Raw genomic sequence first — 24169 nt, 5'->3', positions numbered from 1 at the left:
AATACCATGTTATTTTTGGGAAAAATTTGACATACTGACATTTTCTCTCAAATGTGGACGTACTATATCCTTTTCTCCGATTATTTAAACAAACTATAGTATGACTTTTTCTAATATCCTTGACATATTGTTGTTTTTTTAGATATTTTCGAAGAACTCTATGTCTAGTTTTCTGTTATTTTCCACAAAATATACAATGACGTTTTTCGTCATACTATACTGTTTTTTTCCATCAATATTGTTCGACAGTCTATGCTTCTTCGGTTTTTAAGATTTTTTCAAAATACTATACCATTCTGAATTTTCGGCACGCTATAGGCCTACTTTAACATATTTTTTCAACATACCATTATGTTGATTTCAGATTCTTTCGACATACTATACTTTACGTTTCCTGTTACATTTTGAAAGTACTATACTATGTTGTATTTTTCAACTTTTTTTGACAAAATATACTATATCATTTTTATGTTGTCTTTTTCCCTTTTGTTTTTGTTAACATTGTTGGCAAACTACACGAATGTTTTCATGGCATTACAGCCACTGAAAAATATTCTTTAGATAATGATCTGTTTGTGGAAGGAAGAAGGGAAAGGAAGGAGACAATATCAAAAGGGACACACTAGGAAAACTATCGTTTATTGTTTTTAAAAAAAAGCTTACACTCATTGAGTACAGCAGATAAAATCTCCAAAAGACATTTTGAAACATTTGGAGTACTGAGTGTCAGAATTGTTTTTGTCAGATTTTTCTTTACAACTCTACATTTGAATCAAGGTCGAAGTGGCATTTTATAAATTATGTAAAAACCTGATTAACACAAAATCACAAAAGGACTTTAGGGACATCAAAAAAGAAAAGAAAAGAAGAAATAACATGATGTGAATTTCATGTTATCCTCTTTATTATTGTACACAATATACAAACTGGTCCTTTGTATCATTTTCCTCACTTACGTCTACGTTCTAACTCGGATTAAAAGTTGGAGATAAATAAATAAAAAATATCTAAGTATCTCGAAAGGATATGAGGTAAGTGAGTATGGAAAGCATGTTAACTCCATTAAAACGAGCAAAAAGCAAAGCCTGACAACGTACAAAAAAATACACATATTTCAAGCATGAGATTATTGAATACATGACCCAGAGATCATTCCATACAGTAACCATGTTTCTACTCAGAATAATAACATTGTGATCGAGCAGCACATTGTGCCCGTACTGAATAATAAAAACAAAAACATTTCAGTGGGTTCACTTTATACTGAAATGGAAACAAAATGAGGTGCTCTGTAAGTTGAAATAACTACAGCTAACAACACTTGGGAGTTTACAGCAAAACAACACGGGCAGAAATGAGAGTACGAGCCAACAAGAGCACGGGGTGGGGGGGGTGTTGCAGATGCCTCGCAGATAAAAACAGCTTCTCCAGTTCTGCTGGGGATCAGAGAGAGAAAATGTGAGACACTGACCGGAGAGGGGTCGTATTGAGAGCTGTGTGCAAAGACGGTGTATGTGTCTTACCTCCATGGATCAGTGCACATTATCTGTGCTTGTCAGAGGATTTATGAGTATGATAGTTAAGGGAAATAAATCCAAAGAATGAAATGTGTTTTTGATGGTAAAAAAAGAAAGAAATCAGCTTTGTTCTAGACCTAAGTCGAGCCCTTAAGCACACAGGCTGCTGAACAACAGTCTGAGGGACATGGTTGCTTCTCCTCACACTGCATGTGGGATCAGGACGGGCTGCGGTAACAGCCAGACAGAGCTGTGCCTCCAGTTAAAAGCTCAAATTAGGAAAATTGAATGGTTATAGGCCGAGGACAAGTGCACAGATTCTGCACAGTCCTCTCGGCAGGCTGCCCGATGCTACTCAGCATGAGATGCCATCTCTGACAGTAACTGCTCAGGATGCTTTTAGTGTCACACCGAGTGGCTGTGCATAACACATGTTCAATCGCAAATGTTTACATTGTGTTCAAAACAACTAGCTATATACATCAAACACAGTTCATGTGAAGTTACAAAAATACTATTTTAAAAGACTCCATACCTTTAAGTTTAAAATATTCACACAGAACAAATAACTCTCAATAATGATATATATGGCGGTTTACGTTTAAGGATATTGCTTTTTCTCTTCTTTCCCGCTGCTGTCCCTCTTCTCCTTCTTTTCAGATTTCTCCTTATCGTGCCTGGACTCCTGTTAAATAAGAAAACAACAAAGTATGAATTGAAAACAGAAGTAATGGAAATAAAGCTGCATGAATTATTAGCATTCATTTACATTAACAATAAAAGCTATAAGAATGCACGTTGACTCATTTTTAGAGGAGGGACGATTGGACTGCAGGTTCTTCAGTAATAATGTACTTCACACACCTTTTTGCCTCCGGAGGATGTCCGCTCAGGTTTCACAGAGTCCGTCTTCTCTTTGCTGGAAGATTTGGATCTTTTGGTCTTCTCTTTTTCAGTGGAAAGCGGGGAGTCGCAGGAAGGACTCTCACTCTTGCTGTTTTTGGAAGAATCTGAGAAGAGAAGATTGAGTTAGTTTTGTTAAAATGAACTTGCCTGGCGAATGTTTACATCCGGTTTGTCCAAAAAGAAACATACTTGTTCCGTTCTCGTCCTTTCTGCGCTTGGACTCTAGGCTCGGCTCTCGTTCATTGATAAGATGGTCCTAAAAGAGAAACACCAGGACATTAGTGATGGGGACAAGACATCCTGGCCATAGGCTGTATGAAACAGTTACTCGCTATCCTCTCTGAACAATGGATTTAGAAGATTATAAAAAGGAGGAAAAAGGTCCAAAGGAAGACATTTCCCCAAAACATGTCCCCATGGTGCCGTGCTGCTGTTCAGTACTGACTCTCTTCCTCTCTTTGCGCTCCTTCTCTTCCTTCTTCTCTTTGGAGCGGCCCTGTGTGCTGTCTGACTCTTTCTTCTCCGTCTCCCTCTCTCTGCTCTTGGACCGGGATACTGAGTTGTAGTTGGCGTGGTGCTGCGGAGGCAATTATATATGAACAGAACGAGAAGAATGAAACAGTTTTTATATTGTCAGGAGTGCATTAATACAGAGTGCCACTTCATCTTAATGTTTTACAAATAAACACCCTGCATCAAACCAAGAACAAGGTGACCATTTCATCTGAGCAGTTTCAGATATTTAACGGTAACATATTGTCGTTCACATATCTACCATATATATATTACCGAGATTTAAAATACATTTGCAAACACAGTATTGATTAAGCTGACAACGTTTCACACAGAAATCGGACAAATAAAGCTGTTAAAGCATACGCCTTAACACAACATGCCCGTGTGTTCAAACTAAGGATTCAACAATTATAAAGAATTGTATTCATTCCACTGTGATTGTGAAACAGGACTCAGCAGGGGATACGTGATGAAATCAATTCACAGCAAAACTAAATATCCTAGGTGATAGTAAGTTGAAATATATTTTTACACAGTTGTCAATAATGTATCATACTATATTTAAAAAAACAGGGTAATGATAATGAATGACGAAATAATGAAAGACAGCTGTACAGTTTGTGTTTTAGTAACGTGTTGCAAAGATGTTGATGTGGGATAAAGTAAATGTGACTGTGATAATAACGGAGAGCATTCAGTGAAAAATGAAATGCTTTTGTCATGTTGTAAGATTTAAAGTTTAAAATGTCCAACAATAAACCATGAATTCATATTTCACATAGACACTGACCAACAGAATCAAGTAAAGATGTTCAGAGAAGTGAACTGTCTCTACTAAAGATTAGGTCTTTTTGGTAGAAAATAATCTTACTTTTCTGTTTGTAAGTATCAAAACCCCTATTACGTTCCACATTGTGACCAACCTGAAGAAACCCAAAACTGGTGTTTTTCTGTATTGTTCAAGTTGGCTTTATTGAACTGTCAAAGTTCATCTTGAACCTTAAAAGGTAAGCTACTCAATAAAATGAGAATATGTAATATTAGAAAGGGCTTGCTTGTAGTGAAGTGGGAGTCTTAACTACTTGATTTGGTTTTTACAACCAACAAATTGCTTATATTGACATGTGAATCAATCCATACCGTGCTTTTTAAAAAGTGGGGATACAAAAACACGAGGTGGAGAAAAGACATTTGAAATTACTTTTGGTCAGCAGCAGAACACAGACAGTGTAAAGAACAAGCAGAGTGGGTGCAAACCTTGGATGTGGAGTCCTTGGGTTCGTTGCTATTGTCCTGTGGGGATGAATGGAGATGACAGATGAGCTGTGGGGGGGTGGGGGGGTTTTGGAAGGAGGTTGTCAGACAGCAGTAGAGTTGGAAGAAGGGGGCAGGGGGGGTTGGCCGGACCAACAGCATACTTCTCCCTTGACCTCTGACCTTCAAGGACTAAGGCTTTGACAAGGTTATTACATAAAGGAGAGTTCATGAGCTCAACATCTGGAATGTCAATATCTAAAATAGAAAACCCTGAGCAGGTATGAGATTACTGCTAGCCATAGCACTACAGACAGGTCTGTGATATCAGACCGCATCATATAGAGAAGTCTACAGCGCAGCTGGTGTTCAATACATCTAAAGTGCAAGTGCTGTGATTAATGTGTGTGTGTGTGCCTGTGTGTGTGCCTGTGTGTGTGCGACAAATCACTTAATTCCTATGTGCTTGGCTGCATCCCTACATAGGTAACTGTTGCTGTCACTTACAGTTCAGGAATGGATAAGACACAGGGCCTATTTCTCTGGTAGAAGGGTACAATAAAGACCTATCATCACAAGCTCCCAGCGGATTGGGCAACGCTCCAGACGCTTCAGGCTTCACCCGCTCTTTCCCTCACACTCTCTCTCTCTCTCTCTCTCTCTCTGTAGGGGCAGGCTTACTTTCAGCTGCATTTTTGGCTCATTCAAAACTGCGACATTCATTTTCTCAGTTGATCTCAGCAGCTGGTGGCTTGCCAGGAGGTAGTGCGACTGTTGCTGCTGACGGCTGGAGGCTGTGGGGGCAGCGTTGTGGGGGCCGGCACCTCTGACTTGGGGGGCGTCGTGCGACGTGAAGCGGCAGCATGCAGGCCGTTTTAACAAACGGACAGACGGGGGACCGACGATCAGCTGACTGCTGGACACCTTTCGACTCTGCGCAGGACCCAGGGACTTCGACGGCAATAGTAAAACACTTTACATCTCTTTAACCAGGATATCTTCTCAGCTCGCAAAAACGGGGGGGAAATCTTGGGCACAATTTCAAGTAGTAAAACTCTGCTTCTGATGTTAAAAAAAACCACGAAAAAAGCAGCCACTGGAGAAAGAGCTCTTCATTTGGCAAGCCATTTTACTTCAGGATATTATTCTCAAAAAGCAAAAAAAAAATCCACAAGGAATATAGAAACACGTAGAAAACTTCTTTCTTCCCAAGGCACACTGACTGCTTTCATTAATATAAAAATAGATAAATATTTCAATGTGAAAATACTCTATATACACAATATTCTCTTGGCTAAGTCTTTGAGGGGTTTTTTCTCCCAATTCTGCAAAATATTATGCTGATGTCCATGGAATGCTTTCCAACTCCCATGGATTTGGTTGGGGTTCCAGATGCGATGCCTGCATGACAACTCTCCTCGGTGATCTTCAGGGGCTGCTGGAATGTGCAACGGCAGGGAACGCTCCGGCAGATAGAGAAGAAACTGGCACAGCCTTCCTCAAGCCATACTAACCTTAACAGACGAGGAGTGGGACGGAGAAGAGTGACTGTCGAGCTTTCGTCTTTTGTGATCTAGAAAGACAAAAACAAAGTTTTTAATGGGGCTGCACGTTCAACATTAACAAAAAGCAGCGACAGACAGAAGTGATGTAGGGGGCGAGTACATGGTCAGATTGAAATGTGAAGAGATGACAGAGCATCAGACTCTATGTCGTATCACAACAGAAAACAACAGTGTCCAACAGGGGTTAAAGGTGTGGACTGACAACCAGCGAGGCCCCTTACCCCTCTCAGATTCGGCTGACTCTGATCTGGGAATCGGTGACTTGATGGTCGCGGTCACAGCGCTCCGCTCTCCTTTCTCCTTGCTCTTGGACTCCTTGGTGGCGTCTCGCTCCCTGGATGGCTCCGCAGGCTCCCCGTTGCCGGCTTTGGCCTTGTCGTCTTTGCTGCTCTTCTCCTCGGCCTTCACTTTCTCCCTGTCTGCCTTGGGGGTCTTTTCCTTACCCTCACGTGCTGGTCGCTCCTCCTTCCCTGGCCTCTCGTCTCTCAGCTTCTCCCGACGGCTCTCTGCCTTAGTCTCAGGAGTGCTGCCTGCTGTCTTTTCCTTTTTCTCCTTTTTCTCCTTGCCGCTCTTCTCTTTGTCGTCCCGTTCTTTGACAGCTTTGGTGCTGCAAAGGGATGAATGTTCAAAATGCATCATTCGAAAGGTTGCATACAAGACTCTGCTGATCCTAATATAGTATTATAAACAGACTGATCGAATGTATGTTTGATGCTTTTTAGAAACACAAATTGTGGTAGTTAAGTGTGAAAGCAGCTCTTGGGATGACTACCTGTTGAGAGCACCGTTCCCGTTGCTGGTGGTCACTTTGGCTGCTGCACTGTTGGCTTTGTTCACTGGCTTTGTTGTGCCCTGAGCTTTATCCTTGCCCCGATCTGCACAGAATCAAATCAACAACTGTATGAGCACACAGGCTATTCATTTTACTGGCATGCTTATTAGGAATGGTGGCACGAATACTATCTGGTCCCTTATTAGTGAATTCATTCAATGGTTATGTGCTGCATCCATGTTCTGGTCACTCACCACCCTCCTCTGACGTCCCCTCATCGGTCTTGCTGGTCCCGCTGACGGGCTTGCCCGTGCTGCCGGGGCCGTTCTGCAGGCTGGCGGGGGTGGCACTGCGCGCCGGCTGCTCCTTGTGGTGAAACTCGTTCTCAGGGACCATGTGCGCCTTGTGGCTTTTCAAGCGACCTGAATAACTGCAAGATGCATAAAGGGTTTGCACAATGCACACACAAAAGTTGACACATAAAAAAAGATACCCTTTTTAAAAGAGACAAGGATAATCAGTAAATGAAGCCCGGCCCCCCATCGTGATCAGTATCTATGTAATAAAGATCTAAGAATATGAAGTAATACTGATTTGCAGTGGCTTGCCGTATAACGGTTGATCGAAACTCAAAGGCTGAACTATAGACTGTAGAAAAATTGTCTAACATGTCCACTCTAGAGACACAAATATAACACACAGGCAGCCATCTTGTTAATTGTTAAAAACTTCAACAGACTGTCTGACCACCCCTTAACATAATGAAACTCAAACATTTGCCACAGTCACCACTATCCTCTCATAGGGCTCCGGATAGATATCTTTAACAAAACTTCAAGAAGTAAAGAGAAAGTAAAGAGAGTGCTCCGCAGAGAGCTGAACAGCACACAGCGCTGTGTTACCCCATTGCTAAGGCATAGAGGTCTGGCCTCTTGTCCTTCTCCTCGAGGCAGATCTTGTGGACTCGGCATTCCAGCGCTTGCCCGAGGTTCAGGACTTTGGGGTAGCAGGGCAGGATCTTGGTGAGCACGATGAGAATGTTCCGGATGTGGGTGTAGTCTCCGGTCTCCAGGCAGTGAACTGAGGCCTGGATGGAGAGAGGGCATGATTAAACATAAAACACACCTTCAATAGGAATTCAACTGCCAATATCTAGATGGAAGAAAAATATTTAAAAGGAAGAGCAGCTCACTTTAGTCAGCATGTAGTGCCATTTGTGCACCACATGCCTGAAGTTCTCATAATCCAATTGGTCTGCTTTGTTCCCGCCGTCAAAGCCTGTAGCTCTGAAGATGGTCAGGAAGCCAGGGTAGTTTACACACTCCTATGATCACACAAAAACAAGAAACAACTTAGTTCCCAGCTCTTCGTTTAGCACAAAATGCTGCATGTAGAGATGCACCGATAGATCTGCCACTGGTCAGATATATCAGATTTAGACACATGCCGTGTGATGGCAGAAGCTGTGTAGCATGAATGAAGATATAAAGCTTGGGATTTCAAAACAAGCCCTAGAGTAACTTCAAAAACAGGGTTTGATAACAAAATAACAGAAGAGAATACAAACCATTTATTAGTAAACAAACTATGAGTCAAGATAAGAACAAAAGGTATAGGCAGACTTTCCAAATATTGGAATCGGCCAGGAAAAGTGCAAAAGAAAATGCATGCAAGTGACAGGTGTAGAGAACAGGAAGAGGTGCACACCTTCTCATAGATCGCACGGTCGCTATGCCAACGGGTCACCGTCTCTAGCATGCAGCAGAGGAAGCGTCCGTAGCGGTGAGACTCGTTCTCCGTACAGCTGGCCACAGTGTAAATGATGGCTGAGAACACCTGCAGGGGGACACAATGTAGTGCGTACGCTTTCAAAATAAGGTATAAATAACATCTTTAAAATGAGTTGCATACAAAAAAAGCCACAAAGTCTGCATATATTTTGCCAGATAGTAACTCAAAGAGGTGATGTTCAATATCCTAGAGCTGCACTCCTTGGGAGTCTGACTGAATGTTACTCAAATAGTCTTAATGATCGAGCAGCTATTGAAGGTCCCTTTTAGGCTTTTATTAGGGTTGTTAAACCACTAAATATTGAGTATCAGAGTATTGACACTTCTACTTCTGTTGCACAGATTACAGTCCTTTTACTAACCACATAGTCAATATGTTGTTCCTTTCTAATTGAGGAAGACTGCTTTGAAAATGAATTGTAGTTGCATTCATTGTAAGACGGAGATATATATATGCGCGCCTTACCCTGTCGTAGCACAGGAGGGTGCAGAAGTTGGGCGTCTTCTGCTGGTGGACCAGCTCCACGAAGCGGGCGCAGTACACGGCGTCGATGGAGGAGAAGATGCAGCGCGGGAACAGGCAGAGCTGCAGGAACTTTGTTATGGTCTCGTTCTTTGTGGATTCTGTCAGTAGGAATTTAAAGTTGTATTAATAACAGAGACAGATGGGTAATTTAAATTCAGACATTTGTTTCACCCCCTACATCGGCACTTTGATCATGGAAATGACATGACCAGCCTTGCCTCGATGTCCCTTAACTACATTAATAGTCTTATTGTGTCTGGACTGTAACTGAACTTCTCTTGCTTGTAAAATATATGAACATTGTGCACAACCACATGTTTTAGCCATTGGTTCTGTCCTTCTGGAAGCTTAAAGCAATACTTCCCCCACAAAATGACCATTTTTACATTAATTACTCACCCTTTGTTACTTTGAATTCTTGGAAACTTTGTTTTTCTTGCATGCCTCCAAGGTGAATGATGAGTACAAAAACGGAGAAAATTCTTGATGAATTGCAAAACTATATCAGAACATCCGTTTACAAACAAAATGTATGTGTTCAGTAAGTAGTGAGCACATTTTTGTACAAATTTAAGGTAACACGAGTGATTGATAAACAAAGTCATTTTGTGGGTGAAGTATTCTTTTAAATACCATTCATTTAATTGCTGTATATTTTTTTCGGGAGGAACCAGACCTGCGCATTGTAATAAATTATGGCTGAATGTGTGTTAAGGTGTATAAATGCACTTCAAAGACTAATCATGCTCTTATTGAAGGACCGTCTTCTTCACAGTATTGTGGAAGACGGTCCATACGCAGAGTAAGATGCATCAATTGTGTCATTGGCAGCAAAACCAGAATACTTACTGGCCAATAACCAGTTGTCTTTCTCCAGCTTGAGGCGGTGCAGAACCCTTTGGACGTGCTCCAGCTGCTTCTTCTCCTCCTCCTGCAGTTTCTCCTGCAGGGCGGTGCAGCGTTCCTTCTCCTTCTTTTTCTTATTCATGGGCTACGTTGGGATGAAAGAATATTCACACAATAAATACATTGACAGCAACATACAATTGTCAGTAGGGATGCACCGAATATTCGGCCACCGAAAATTATCGGCCGAAAATGGTTAAAAAGGCCCTTTCGGCCGAAAGTGTTTTAGCACCGAAAAAATATCACCGAATGTCAGAGAACAGGATTACGTTGATCATACTCCGCATATTTGTCCGGGTGTTTTGATTTCAAGTGGTGGAGTAATCCCGAAGTGGTGAAAGTCTTTGCAGTTACACCCCCTCGAGAAATGTCAGCTGAACACGTTTTACAAATCGCAATCCGCGCCTCTTTCCTGATATTTTGAAATATCTCCAAACGGCAGACATGTTGGCTGTGAGCCAGCCGCGAGCATGGTCGCGTGCCGTGCTTCTCGCCACTTTTTGATTACGTCATCACAACAACACGTTACCAAACTTATAGGTGCATTTGTTGTTGTTGAAGGCCTGGCTGTTACAGTCTTTATTTACACTATTTTGTTGTAGGCCTACTGGCCTAGATGTTTATGCAGTTTTAAAGCACCTTGGCTTTGTTCTGAATGCACTTTGTTGTAGTTATCCTACAGAGAAAAGAAAATGCACTTGACTTGGAATTAATGTACTGTATGCATTCAAAAGTGCTGAATAAATGTTTTATGGACCCATAATAGTGATTATTATTTAAGTTATGATTATGGCAAAACTTGTCTTTTTCCATAATCAGGTAGTTGAACAGCATTGGTAAAAAATGTATACATTATATATATATATTAATCATTTTCGGCCTTTCGGCCAACTGTTTCCTATTTTCGGTATCGGCCAAGAATTTCCCATTCGGTGCACCCCTAATTGTCAGAATATTTTACATTTCTTATACAATCACTGAATCTTGCACTCCTTTGCATTGAATGACTTGTGTTGCCTTTTAGAAACAGCTGTGTCTGAAGTACTCACTATCTCGGAGTTGTCCTCGATGGCCTTGATCTGGACCTTGAGCTTGTTGACCTCGCGGTCGTAGGCAGAATGTGGCACGGCCAGGTCGTACATGGTGAGGGACCAGAAGGTGGCGTAGAACTGAGGGCGGATGTCGTCCCAGACCCTGGCCGGATGGAGGGACATTACGGCCTCATGCACCGGAGTCATCACCGTCTCACACGCTGCCACGTACTTGTGGACCTTCTGCTGCTGCCGGTTACCCTTCTCTGCTTTCTTCAGCTCGTCGTATTTAGACTGTGTGGAGAGAGCTTCAAATGAGGGCTCAATTTTCTCCAAATCAATAAACTTGTGCTTGTCTTGATTTGAAATAGTTTCAGCTTTTAGGGAGTGGAATAGTCAAAGTCAAATCAGAAGCGCAACATTTAAAATCGAACCAACATGTATACCTGATCATTGTGTTGAATATTAAGAAGAAATATCAGAAACGGGACGAAATGCACAACCGGGCTCTGACGCAGTGTTTCACTCACCAGAATCTGATGGGCGTACATTGGTCGAGACAGGAAGAAGGCAGCGTCATGGGGAGTGTGGAACTTGTTACAAAGGATGTCAATGGAGGGAACCCGCTTGATGTAGTCCTCAGTGCTCAGGTTGGAGGCCAGAAATCCACCAAACTGCACCAACGTGTCATGACACTGCAGGAATACAAAGAATACAATCAGGAGAGAAAGAGATTGTTCTGATACAAGGTGGGTGGAGCGTGAATTCAGCAACTTTTAATGGTTTAGGAAGAAAAACATAGAAAACAACATTAATATATTGAGAGAAGGTTGCATACCTGGTCATAGAGGTGGCCAACAAGTTTAAGATGTTTCTCGCCACTCTCTAAGAAAACCACACCATTTCGCTGCTGGGCCATGAGTAAACAAAGAGGCAGGGCCAACTCGTGGTCCAGCAGCGCATCCTTCAGACGCTGTGACGACTTCTTAGTGTTCCTGATCTGACCAAAGTAGCCACCCTGTTGACAGAGACATAAATGATGGAAGGTTCAGCACTGTAAGTCATACATATCTTGCTCAGGAGACTGCATCAAGATATGATAACTGCAGTCGAGTCCATTTACCTCAGCTTTGAGTTGCTCTCCTCCGGTCATGGCCTCTAACTGCTCTGAGGTCATCTCGTCTGTGATCTCGATGCCAGCCATTTTCTGCACCACCTCTTTCAGAATCAACAGGTCAAAACTGCAGAAAGACGAGGGACGTATTGAAGCAATAGTCAGGCATGGGGTGTATAAAACCACTTTGTACTCACCAATGCAAACCGGTCAACCTGTTATTTATCGTTTGGAGCTTCTTACCTCTTCCCTGCTTTCAGCTGATTGGTGACATACTGAAGAAGGCCAGCCAACTCAATGGGGTATTTTCTGAACACGGCTCCACACAGACTTGCCAAGCCTGGGTTAAAAAGACAAAGAGGTGTACGTCAGATTCTCTCCTTTGTAAGCAAATACATGATGTGACTGCTGGACGCCAAGTGTGAAACCACTTACTCTGAAGCCACGAGGAGATTGTGGTGTCGTCGTGCTTCATCTTCTCTTTCTCAGGATTAGCCAGAGCCTCAATGATGCAATCTTAAGGCAGAGTTAAGTAAAACAACATCGAAAATGGAAAGAAGACCTTCACATTAACATCCCACTGCCTCCAACACACACACACACACACACACACACACACACACACACACACACACACACACACACACACACACACACACACACACACACACACACACACACACACACACATAGAGTAGGATACAGGCCAAGACATCGTAGTTGAGGGATGTGAGGTATTTCAAGGAGTCCACCACTGGAACGATGAGGTTGTCGTACCATTGGATCTGAGACAGCATCTGATGTATAACAGGAAAGAGGAGAGGAGAACACATCAATAACTACAGGGGAACACATTACAACAGACACTATCCCTTTACGTGACTGAGAGGCCAAACACATCGCGCATCCTTTTAGTTCATGTGCACAGATCAGGGTAGAAAAGAGAATTTCTGGGGAGTCGTTTTGGGAATAACTGCTCAAGTTGGTTGCGGATGTGGTCAAAAAGATCGACCAATCTAAACTGTCCTACGAATTCTGCATTTGCCAAGATTATTTATATTAAAACAATGTTCATTTGTGCATCTTCAATATTGTAATTGCATTTCTTAGAACTTCTACAAATACAATTGGACCTTGATGGACACTTAATAATAATATTATAGTCATTTATTTTGATCCATTCAGCTTGATATATAACCAGAAAATGCATTAGCTATACGGAGCACATGCTGTTAAACACTGATTATTTGTCTCTGGCCAAAGCTGTCTTCGTATGCTGTTTATTCTAAATGCTACTTAAATAGACAAGTCATAGAAAAATAAACTCACATAATCAAAGAGGATGGTGGGATTGCTATGGCTCAGCTTTCCAATCTGCCTTCCAGATTGTTTCACATTCTCTTTGGTCAAACGCCTGGGGAGAAAAACAGGAGATTAAAAACAAGACAATGCAGAAAGCGCTGTTAGCCAAGACTGTCACTTCTGTGAGCTTCACAGTAATTGGGAAATGCTGTTGCGGTTGTCAGTTCAAGATAAAAGTCACTGATTTCTTCAAAGGCAGAACAGTGTTAGAATAATAACTTCACCAGCACAGAAACACAGGTTTGCAAGTCACATTTTTGTGTCTGTGTGTTGTTTGACTAAACTGCTATTTTGTATACATCTTAGCTTAGGAGGGATGGTGAAAAAAAACATTAGATTCAAAGATTCAAAGGTTTATTGTCCTAACAAATACAAAATTAGGGTCTAATTATGTAATGTATGAAAACTTAGATCGCAGGTTTCTCAACAGTATCATCAGCAATTTACAAGACATAAAAGAATAAACATTAAAAAACAACATTACTAATAGTGCAAGCTTGGGTGTTTAATGGTCTCATGGAGATGAAACTGTCTCTTTGTCTGGTGGTTCATTAAGACATGTCTTTACTATTCAATCAAGTCAAACCAATTGAGTGACTTTTGATTTAATTAGATTATTTAAGAATTTCAATATGATACTAATAGTTTTGCTATTTGCTGCTAAATTGTCTGCAAGTAGAATGATCTGGCAAATTCAGTGGCTGCCCCACAGAAGGACTAGAAAACAACAACAATGAAGAAATGGCCTTGATGTACTGATGATAGCGAATTTCTGCTGATAGTGTTGTTTTGAGAGCTGAATTTATTGTCCAAAATGTGTCACTATGCGAGGACCAGCAAACTGAATGGATAGGAAAGGCGGCCCATAAATTCAAGGTTTACTTTCTCTTTTCCAAGTAAAGCACCGGTCTGCTGAACAGAGCAGGACAGCTGGGGAAACTAATAGCTACATATTTTAAACAACCAGACACTAAATGGGAAGCACACAGCCCCGTGTTTGGATTGGAGACACAGCAGAAGATAACCGAAGCTACACAAAGACAGACGATGGATCAATGATGGTACACTGGGATCTGCAAAACAACTTACTTCATGATGTATTTGGCCCTTTCCACAGTCGTAGCTTTGACTTTAACCAACAGTGGGTGGCTTGTGTACGTCTCATTCTTCCACTGTCCATATAACCGGTACCTGAGCAAAGATAGAGGAAGCACAATAAACAGAAGGCCTGGCTCTAAAGCATTCAGAATAAGGCACTTTGCAGTATAATAAATCCACAGACTTTCTTCATGGCACCTGGCATGTTAATTTCCACCTCATTTGCAGTCAGTTAAAAAAAAAACTCCTTAAAGCTCCCATGTCATGCTTTTCCGGTTATTACCCGTCCCCTTGTGTGTTATGAAGGTTTTTATGCATGTAAACGGTCTGCAGAGTCAAAACCCTTAAAGTACACCCTGTAGCGAGTAAAACTCTAAAACAGAAAATACCTCCCCAAAACGCCTCGTTGGTGAAACGTCATCATCCATTTGATTCTTCCGGGTACGTGCTTACGAAAGCACGTACCCGGAACTAAATGGGCCAATCCGTGGAGCCGTTACGTTAAGCCCCCGCTGATTGGTCCAAATTGACCAATCCACTAGGGCTGCAACAAACGACTAATTTGATAATCGATTAATCTATCGATTAATGAAACAATGAATCGATTATTCGGATCGTTAAGGTTTTAACTGTACTACTACTTATATCGATACTGCTTATCGATCCGGTCCTTTTAACGATAGTATTAACGGTTCTTTTGACATGAAATAAGGTAAACTAACTAAACAAATTGTGAACAAAACTAACATTGCTTTTTATTTTAATTAAATGCATAATATTTCACATCAAAAGAAACAACAATGTTTTAACAAATCATATTAAATAATGTGATGACAGAACTGTAAACAGAATAGCTGAAACTTTAACAAAATAAATAACTCAGTTAACTCTAATCATTAACCTATGTTTTTATAACTGAGTTAACTCTGTGTGTTGCTGCTAGCATACATAACACCTGACGTGGAAACGTTACTCGTGGACGGGGCTANACACACACATTTCAGTAATGAAGCGCGGCACTGATGAGCTCAGTGTGATTGTGTGCCCTACTCCTTGCCGCTAGTAAACAGCATCCTTGGAGCGTTGCCTGAGGTATTACTATCCGACAGGCCTTATGGTAAACAGAGCCACATGCCCAGAGTGAGACTGCTGTGTGTGTGTGTGTGGTGTGTGTGTGTGTGTGTGTGTGGTGTGTGTGTGTGTGTGTGTGTGGTGTGTGTGTGTGTGGTGTGCTTGTGTGTGTGTGTTTGTGTGTGGTGTGTGTGCTGTTGTGTGTTTGTCTGTGTGTGCTGTGTGTGTGTGTGCCGTGTGTGTGTGTTGTGTGTGTGCTGTGTTTGTGGTGTGTGTGTGTGTTCTCACCTGTGCTGCGTAGGGAATGAGTTTGGAAGGAGGACCCCACACTTCCTCCAGACATGCAAGCCCATTACGCTCCATCAGAGAAAGAGAAGGGAGTAGCACCTGGTCTGCAATGCACAGGAAACAATCAATAGAGTTTCCTGCAAAAGGGCAAAAAGTCAACATGAATTGGGTCCGAAGTCAAAATGACCCACCTGTCACATCCAGTGTGCATATACTTATATGCGTAGGGTCTACAGTTCTCTTTTATGAGCAGCCGTTAGTCAGATATTGGTTTTCAACCTCCATTTTCTCCGGGCATCAGGTCTGTTTTCAATTTGGTACTGGGAGAAAACAACACAGAAATGAGTTTTGGAAAAAAGGATGTATGCTTGAGTGCAGATGTAACATTTTTGTGGGTGACACTATGTACTCCTTCATGAAGCCTTTGCCGCAGACGCACGATCTTGGCGAAAGAGGGATAGCGTCGTGGGAGAGGGTGCGGGCCCAGGTAGGCACATCATGCTGAATGTGTCCTGCGCAGCTCCTCGAAGTTCTCTGCAGGCCGAGGGCCCGCTTGTTTCCTCAGTGGGTTGAATTACACGCCGCCTTTGCCCCTTAGGCAGGCCCGATCTGCGAAGAACAGACCTGTTTGTAGAGCCTGCATTTTCTTTTTGAGGCTTTCTTTATTTGCATTCATAAAATGTGGCACTTGGTAGAAGTGGAAAGCTCCAGCTAGTGACAGAGGTAATTGGCTGCGTTTCTGGTCAGACAAAACACGTTTACTCGCTCAGAAGGTGAAATATAAAGTCAGTACCTCCTTGTAAGGAGGGTCCAGTCAGGTGCACAAGCTGCGCCAGAGTGCCAGCGCGATGGCTTTGTGAGATAGTAGCGTAGAAGGACGGCATCTGGTTCCAGTAATACTCTGGCGTGTGTGGTGCCAGTCTCCATCCGTATAAAGCGCTCAAGCAGGACGGTTCTGGGTATCAGGGCGGCTGTGAGCAGCAGAAAAAGAGGCAGCAACGAGGTGCCTTGTGTACTTTTTAATGTCCCAAGGATTAATTAATGCAGTCACAGCAGAGCCACGTTTACATATCCACCATTCCTCCAGAATCCAGGCTTAGTATTTTCACATGCTTGATACCTTGTCATTCTTCTCCTCCTCCTTTTCTTTCTCTCTGTCTTTGTCTTCACTTTTCTCGAGGGCAACACACCATGACCAGCTGCGGGCAATCTGTTTGGCCTCTGTGAAGTATCCCGTTTGGTGTTCCTCTACGATGGTGGCATCCTACTGCATAAGCTACGGAATGAAAGAGAGGCAACGAAAGACCAAATATTTTAAGTAAAAAAACAATGAGTCTAATATATAAAAACTATAGATCTGCTCCTCTTCTTACATGTACGTAGAAGAATCTTCCCCAGCCTCTATTCAGTTGGTGCGACTCTATCAGGTTATGGTGAAGCAGAGCAGCAGCAAGTGTGATAAAGTGGACTTTGGGGTTTCCTCATTGGGCTCCTGAAATAAAGACAAAATATAATTCATTATTACCATTAGAAATCTAATTAAAGTTTTTTTAAAGAAATTGGGACTAATGAAATGATTATTATTGTTTGACATTGTTTTAAAGGACAAAAGAGACGAGAAAATAAAATTATGAGACATTTTATGCTATTGAGCACATTCATAGCCCGTAGAGCACAGCACATCTTATTAAACATTCTTGTAATTCTTACCTGGTAAAATTTGAACTTGAAGCCCAGGATGTGGCAAAGGGGTCAGTGGCTCACACACTGTAGGACTTGGATGAGAGACAGGAAAACTCATCCTGGTCAGATCGGCTCTCGTACACCTCTATAGGATTCATGTCCAAGCGACACGATCTCAGGGTCCAGGTTTGAAACATCCTGCAGGGAAAAAAACAGGATCCGTCAGGAAAACAGCAAGGATGCATCCCATCACTGAGGCCTATGGATGCGCATCTCGATACGTGTGCCACGATACGATACATTCAAAGGACCAGGCGATGCGATTGCCGATACGATACCGATACACCCCTTTGCGATACTTGCTTCGATTACGATTTGATTCAACATTATGCGATTTCGGGGCGAGTACGATGCGATTCACACGATGCAAAGAATATGATACTTCAATGATGGTAACGACAGAGGATTCTTGGTTTATTCCCCCCCTTATATGCAGCAAATCATACATTAAAGCAAGAACAGTTGCTTTACATATTTGATTACTCTCTACTAGTACTGCGCATCCCACAGGCTTTTTCCCCTTTCTTCACCTTAAAAAACTCTCCAGAGTACAGCTACAATTGTATAACACCTCCAGTTGAAAATAATTAAGGTGCCATTGCCCCTGATTAACAATATGCAAATAAGACTACCATAGTGCAATGCCCATACCAGCTGCCAGCCTGATGATGCTTAACACTCATCCATCGCTAAGCTCACCAGTGAGCAGAAAGCAGTGGTTTCTATAAGGAAAATAGAGAAGAAGTAACCTTCAGCAGGCAGCTCTATCATAACTGCTTACGTAAGGAAGACGTTTAACTATGACTTGGCCGTCACAGGCTGCTGTAAAGGAAACACCACTCTCACTGACAGAACACCTCACTGAGTATTTAACTGTGCACTCGCCACTTGAACGTTTATTGCCAAGTTTGCACGATGCGATCGGTGAATCTTAACATCTCTAGAAACCGTGAGGTTCACGTGGGCTTCAAAAAGGAAAAACAGGTATTCTTCTGTCCTCTGTTTCTGGACCAGAGTCCTCAAATCTAAAGTATAAGGGGGATATCAGCTTTTTCGTGGCAGGAGTGACATCTCTGTTGAAAAAACAGGTTCGCCATGCAACACAACTGCATATCGGAGTCAAAGTAAATCTAAGTGATCATGAGGGAAAGAAGATTCAAATGCAATCAAGACAAAGTTGGAAACCACAGTTCAATTACGTAATTTTCGGGATATAAGGCGCACACCTGATATCAGCGCAGCAGCTAAATTGAATGATGTGTACATATATAAGCCGCACTGGACTATAAGCCGCAGGTGTTTTAATGTTTAATTACCATATGTAAGGGTTCGTGCACAGAGGGGATTGTCGGGAAAGAGATGGCTGTTTGAGGAAGCTCCCATTTATTAACATTTCAACAAACAAGTTGCGTATTTGCATAACGTATTCAAGTGTTACCATTTAGTGCAATAGTAGCTACAGAACATGTACTGTGCTGTGTAAACTGTACTGTATCACATAGCGTTTCAGACACACAAACTTTTCAACTTTCAAACTTAAACGGTGCGCTCCCAGCGCACGTACCGGCAGTGATCTACAGCAGTGGTTTTCAACCAGTGGTACGGGGACAAAGTGTCTCGCTCTCGTAATGTCGGTCTGTCTTGCTCTTGTTCTGTCTCTCGTACCACTCTCGGTTCCACTTTTACTTTTGCGCGCTACCTGTCTCACTCTTTTCCTGCTGGAGCCCGCCGCTTAAAGGTGGGGGGCGCGGACCGGCCCTAGAGCCCATAGAGTTAAAGGTGGTGGACTGTAACCTATCAAATCCATAGATTTAGGAGGTCCCCTAGTGGCCGTTAGCTGTAAAAATCCATAGATTAGCCGCACCGTTATATAAGCCACAGCGTCGAAAATTACGGTAAGTCATCCTGAAAGAGACAGGTCAGATACCTATGAGGGACTTGATGCTCTCCAGGACGAGGTGGCTGGTGATGCTGCCCGACAGGTCTTGGCCGAGCTCGGTGATTAGTTTAGCGTAGCCCTCGTTCTCCTCCCGTAGCAAGTTAAACTTCTGTTGCTTGTAACTGATGAGAAGAAACACAGGTTTAACCAAAAAGTTGAAAAGCACATTTTATATTTACGTATGTCTGCATCTGTACTTAATTGTGCACTCGACTCACAATAGTTTAGTCTTGATTTTAACAATCTTCTGGTTGAACTGATGAGCTTGTTTTATAAGTCCCAGAGATTCAAGGGTTTCTGGATCCAGCCGCTCTTTCAGGATGACCTCCGGAACAAAAAACTGAAATAAAAAGATATCAAGTTGCTTATTTATTTGTTTTAGTTGTTATTTAATCAGGCAGTCTCATTACGCACCTGGGTCAAACTATAACCCATTCAGTGTGTAACTGTGTTGCAACAGTGCCAATGAAGAGAAATGCATAATCATACAAGCCCTCGTATTTTGATCATACCATTTTTTTCAGGTAGTCTAGTATTCTAGTCTGCATGAAGTGTCAAATATATTAAAACATTGGATGTTATTCTTACCAAACATGCTCCCACAAGTGACGTGTAATGTTCACGTTTGATTTTTTCTTCCAGTGCACTAGTCTCTAAATCTGTGAAGAATATAATTAAGAAAAACATTAAAAACGAGTCTGACAAGTTTGCAACATTAATAGCTTTTTATTATACATACTACTTTAGACTTAAGTGTAATGCAGTACTTCAGAATAATTCCATTTTTAAAATAAAAACCTGGATTTACCTAGTATGCTGAAAACATCTGCTAAAATTGATGGCATGTCATCTCGGAGTTCCTGAAAAAAATAATAATACACATGCAGGGAATAATTAAGATGGAATAAAAGCAAGATATGAAGAAGGAAGAAAAGCTGTGTGTCTTCAAATAACAGCGTAGATCATTCTGTGTGTTTGACATTGTTTTAACACTGAAACAAAAAAAGCATTTGTACCATCATCTCCCCAAGGACGCTGGTTGCAAGATCCAACTTCAGGTTCCCCTGTACAACCTGCCAGCAGAGCTCGTATAAGGCAGCCTGTATGTCTGCGGGGGAAACAGACCACACAGTTCATCTTAAACTGAGCTGACAGATCTGACAGGAAAACACTCTTTGATATCAAATATAAGTGGATAGGTCTGTTGTAGCTAGGTAAAAATAGACGCTGAATTTGTTCATCTTTGCAAGTCAAGCCAAAACATTTGAATGTCACTGAAGCATCGTCCATTAACAGAAAGGCAGTAGAGAGCAGATTTGCATTGTCATAGATAGGTTTTCATAACAAATGCTTTGTAAAACAACTTCATTTTCATGCCTGCATTATGATCCAAAACATCCCAGTTTGCATTAACGCTTAAGTGTATAGTTGTCCAAGAACAAAGATGTGGTGTGGTGTCATTCAACAACAACAAATATGCAAGTCACAGCTTGACTGTAATTGCATAATATAATATTATACTATGACATAACAATATATTAATGATATTTTTTTTTAAAAGGTATCTGCAACAGCACAGTATTTTTAGAAACTGGAAAATAAAACAATAATGTGTTGTGTATTAGCAATGTATAGGGAAACTAAAGTTCTTAGGAAAAACTGCCAAACTACCAAGCTTTTGGAGGCATTTATCACTGCTATAAATAATTATTTAATGGAAGAGAATATTCTTTATAGGAGATTTACTTGTACCTAATTAGGGTGATAAATGATGTAAGGGTTCCCTCGGATGCAAAAAAACGGCCTGTGATTATAATGAACAAAGTTGTGCTCATTTACAGATTGCAGATATTTGTGCATCATTAGACCCATACATATCTACTTTCACCACAGCCTTTTCCAACATATACAATCCAACCTTACATTTATTACAAAGGTTATATTTCAACTTTTCTTTTATATATTTTATGTTTAACTTAAACGCATTTGTTTAAATTATTTGTTTTCCAAATCAAAGTACCACCATTTCCATAAGTGTCTTTAAAACAGGGACGTTAAGATACATTGAAAGACAAACTAAAAACAAGTGTGTTACAGAATTGAGGTCATTTTCAAATGTCAACTTACCTCTAACCTCACTTCCATGGTCTGTTTTCTCTGTAAGGCCTTTGCAGAGTTGTACACTATGAAAGAACAATGAAAAATTCTGGTCAGTTAGATAACACAGACATGAAAAACCATAGCCATTGAATCTTCCTTTAGTTAACACAATGTATATAATTAAACTTTTAACATTTCTTTTTCTTAGCATATTAAATGAATTCCTGAAAAGATAATACTCAAAGCCTCAAACTAGCAAAGAAGGCCAATGATCAGATAAAAAAAAAATGCAGAAAAAACTAATGCTGCTAGAGATCTACTATTCATGTATCGCCCTGTCTGAGATGCTCAACAACACCAAACTGACAGCTGTGTGTCAGGAACCTGAGGTCAAACAGAGCAGTTCATATGCATGTGAAGTCATTTTAACCTCTTTAGGTAAAAAGGTACAACAGACTTTGACTCTGGTAATCACAATGATTAAATAGCACTAATGATTAATATCACTAATGATTAATATCACTATATTGTTAGAATGGTTGTGATAAAAAAAAAAAAAAACACAATTTAACTTGGAAAATAGTTGTTAAAAAAATAAACAATGTGACCCTTCTTTAATCAGCATATGGAAAATGGCCTTCCACTGGCCTCCTGCAATAATGATGGTAGGAATAGGGTGACATCCTTCAAGTGATAGGGAGTCCGTGGAGCTTTGCTGACATGGGACCTTTAACCATGACCCTCCAACTTGAGGATTTAAAACAGAGGTGCTCAAATAGACACACACTTATTGTGAAATTATTTAATAGTTTTATATGAAGGTAAAAAGTATTTCCTCAACATAACATTTATTAAGCATGTTTTGTGGCTACTGGATTACTTTACAGGTGCATCTCAGCTCTGCCCAGCAGATGAGAATGTGCATGAGGGAGAATATTGTACATCTCAATTCGTATGTTTTACAATTGATTATTTGTTGCATATCTCAATAAAGTATCAAAAATGAATTGCTAAATACACAATTGTTAGATACACGACTAACAATTGAGTAGTTTGAGTTGGTGCATCCTACTGCAGGCCCTACTGTAAGATTCAAGGCCTACAACTTATAGTAGGTTGCACTGTGGATAGGCACCTTTAGTGTCTCCGCCTTTACATTAAAGATTAGCTCAAGAAAAATAGAGAGTCTTTAGGGGCGACATTTTCCCTTATAACACAATCATATCATACAATCATCACAGGACAATTTTCTCATAAGTTTTGATTGCCAGGTGTTGTTAGGGCGAGCATCCATGGTGCTGCCTTAGGATGGGTTGGTGGTTTTCCCGCTGTGTCCATAAAGTTAATGCTGGCTGATAGTTAGCACAAATTGCATAACTTTGTATCGAGATTTGAGTTAACTAACGTCATACCATGGTCAATACGTAAGCTAACTGATGGGGTACACAATTATCTATATTAAAGTAAACGTTAGCTAACAAGGTTAAGTTTGAGTCTTTCTGAACATAAGTTCGAATAAAAACATGAAATGGCATATTTAGTTTTCATGCTGCCATGCATATGCAAAACAACATCCAACAAGACATCAGACACCGTTGCTAATGTTGCAGCTAACGCTCGCTAACTGCTATAGCGTTATGTCAAGATTAGTCGTTTCCCTCCACTTGATTACTTCAACATTACTGTGCACAACTCTATATGGCTATAAAGTGTTTATCCGCCACCTGTTCTCTGTTGTGTGTTGGGAAATTACGCCAAGTAACTACATGACTGTTGGCATCAAATGCAATGCAATTACAAATCCTGAATCTATCGAAGCAGTTGGGGAGTGTGCTACATTGGTGCTAACTAGCTTAGCGTTGGTAGCCAGTGTTTACAAATCAAGAGCGTAAGCTAGCAAAATTGCTAGCATGCAGGTAACGTTAGCTAGTTAAATTTCAAGAAAAGGGTATTTACCGTCTAGTTGCAAATATTTAGAATATCCGAATATTTTCCAAATAACGACGTGGATATACGTTAGCAAGCCACTTGAAATGTTTTTTTTGTAGCTTGCTAACGTTAACGCTTCTGTTAGCCCCAGACCACACTTAGAAGATTGGCCTCAACTGCAATATTAGCTACGCATTTTTTATTAGTTGGTTTATATCAGTCAGCTGCTATTAACCCACGGTAACCCCTGGCACTGTGTTGAAGTTGAGCTATACTCACAACTCGTGTTTTCCAGATTTTTCCCAGTTTTTGATCCATTCACCAGGGAGGATAAGTGTCGCCATCTTCCATACACACAGCCCGGATGTCTAATTCATCTCATGGCACACACAGGGTCAAATGTGGTGGTTAGCTGCTAGCTCAGTGTTGCATGGTGGGACACTGAGGGTTGTCTGAGGGCTTTGTTAGTACGGTACTCTGTGTTCCAGGACTATAGAGGGCTCCGTATCGTCCAATTTCTTTCAAACGGTTATTTTAACGGGATAAAAGACATTCGACTAAACTTAAATAACATAACTAACTCGTTTTTTTTTGGGGGGGGGGAGGTGTAAAAGCCACCTTCATTTCACAAATCATAGTGTAACCATGGTTTCAAAAATGTTCACTAAACTTATTTAAACTGAAAAGCCAATCAATGTTAACTTAATTAATAGTATAGTTAAAGAAAATGTGTTAAACATGG

General features: G+C 41.1%; 1 pseudogene; it reads right to left on the bottom strand.

The window, feature by feature from the left end:
* Positions 1 to 618: 618 nt before the first annotated feature.
* On the bottom strand, positions 619 to 23875 carry LOC104954543 (THO complex subunit 2-like; annotated as a pseudogene).
* Positions 23876 to 24169: the final 294 nt, after the last annotated feature.

Source organism: Notothenia coriiceps, unplaced genomic scaffold, assembly GCF_000735185.1.
Source record: "Notothenia coriiceps isolate Sejong01 unplaced genomic scaffold, NC01 NC01_scaffold00000493, whole genome shotgun sequence".
Taxonomy (NCBI): Eukaryota; Metazoa; Chordata; class Actinopteri; order Perciformes; family Nototheniidae; genus Notothenia; species Notothenia coriiceps.
This window is presented reverse-complemented; position numbering and strand designations above follow the sequence as displayed.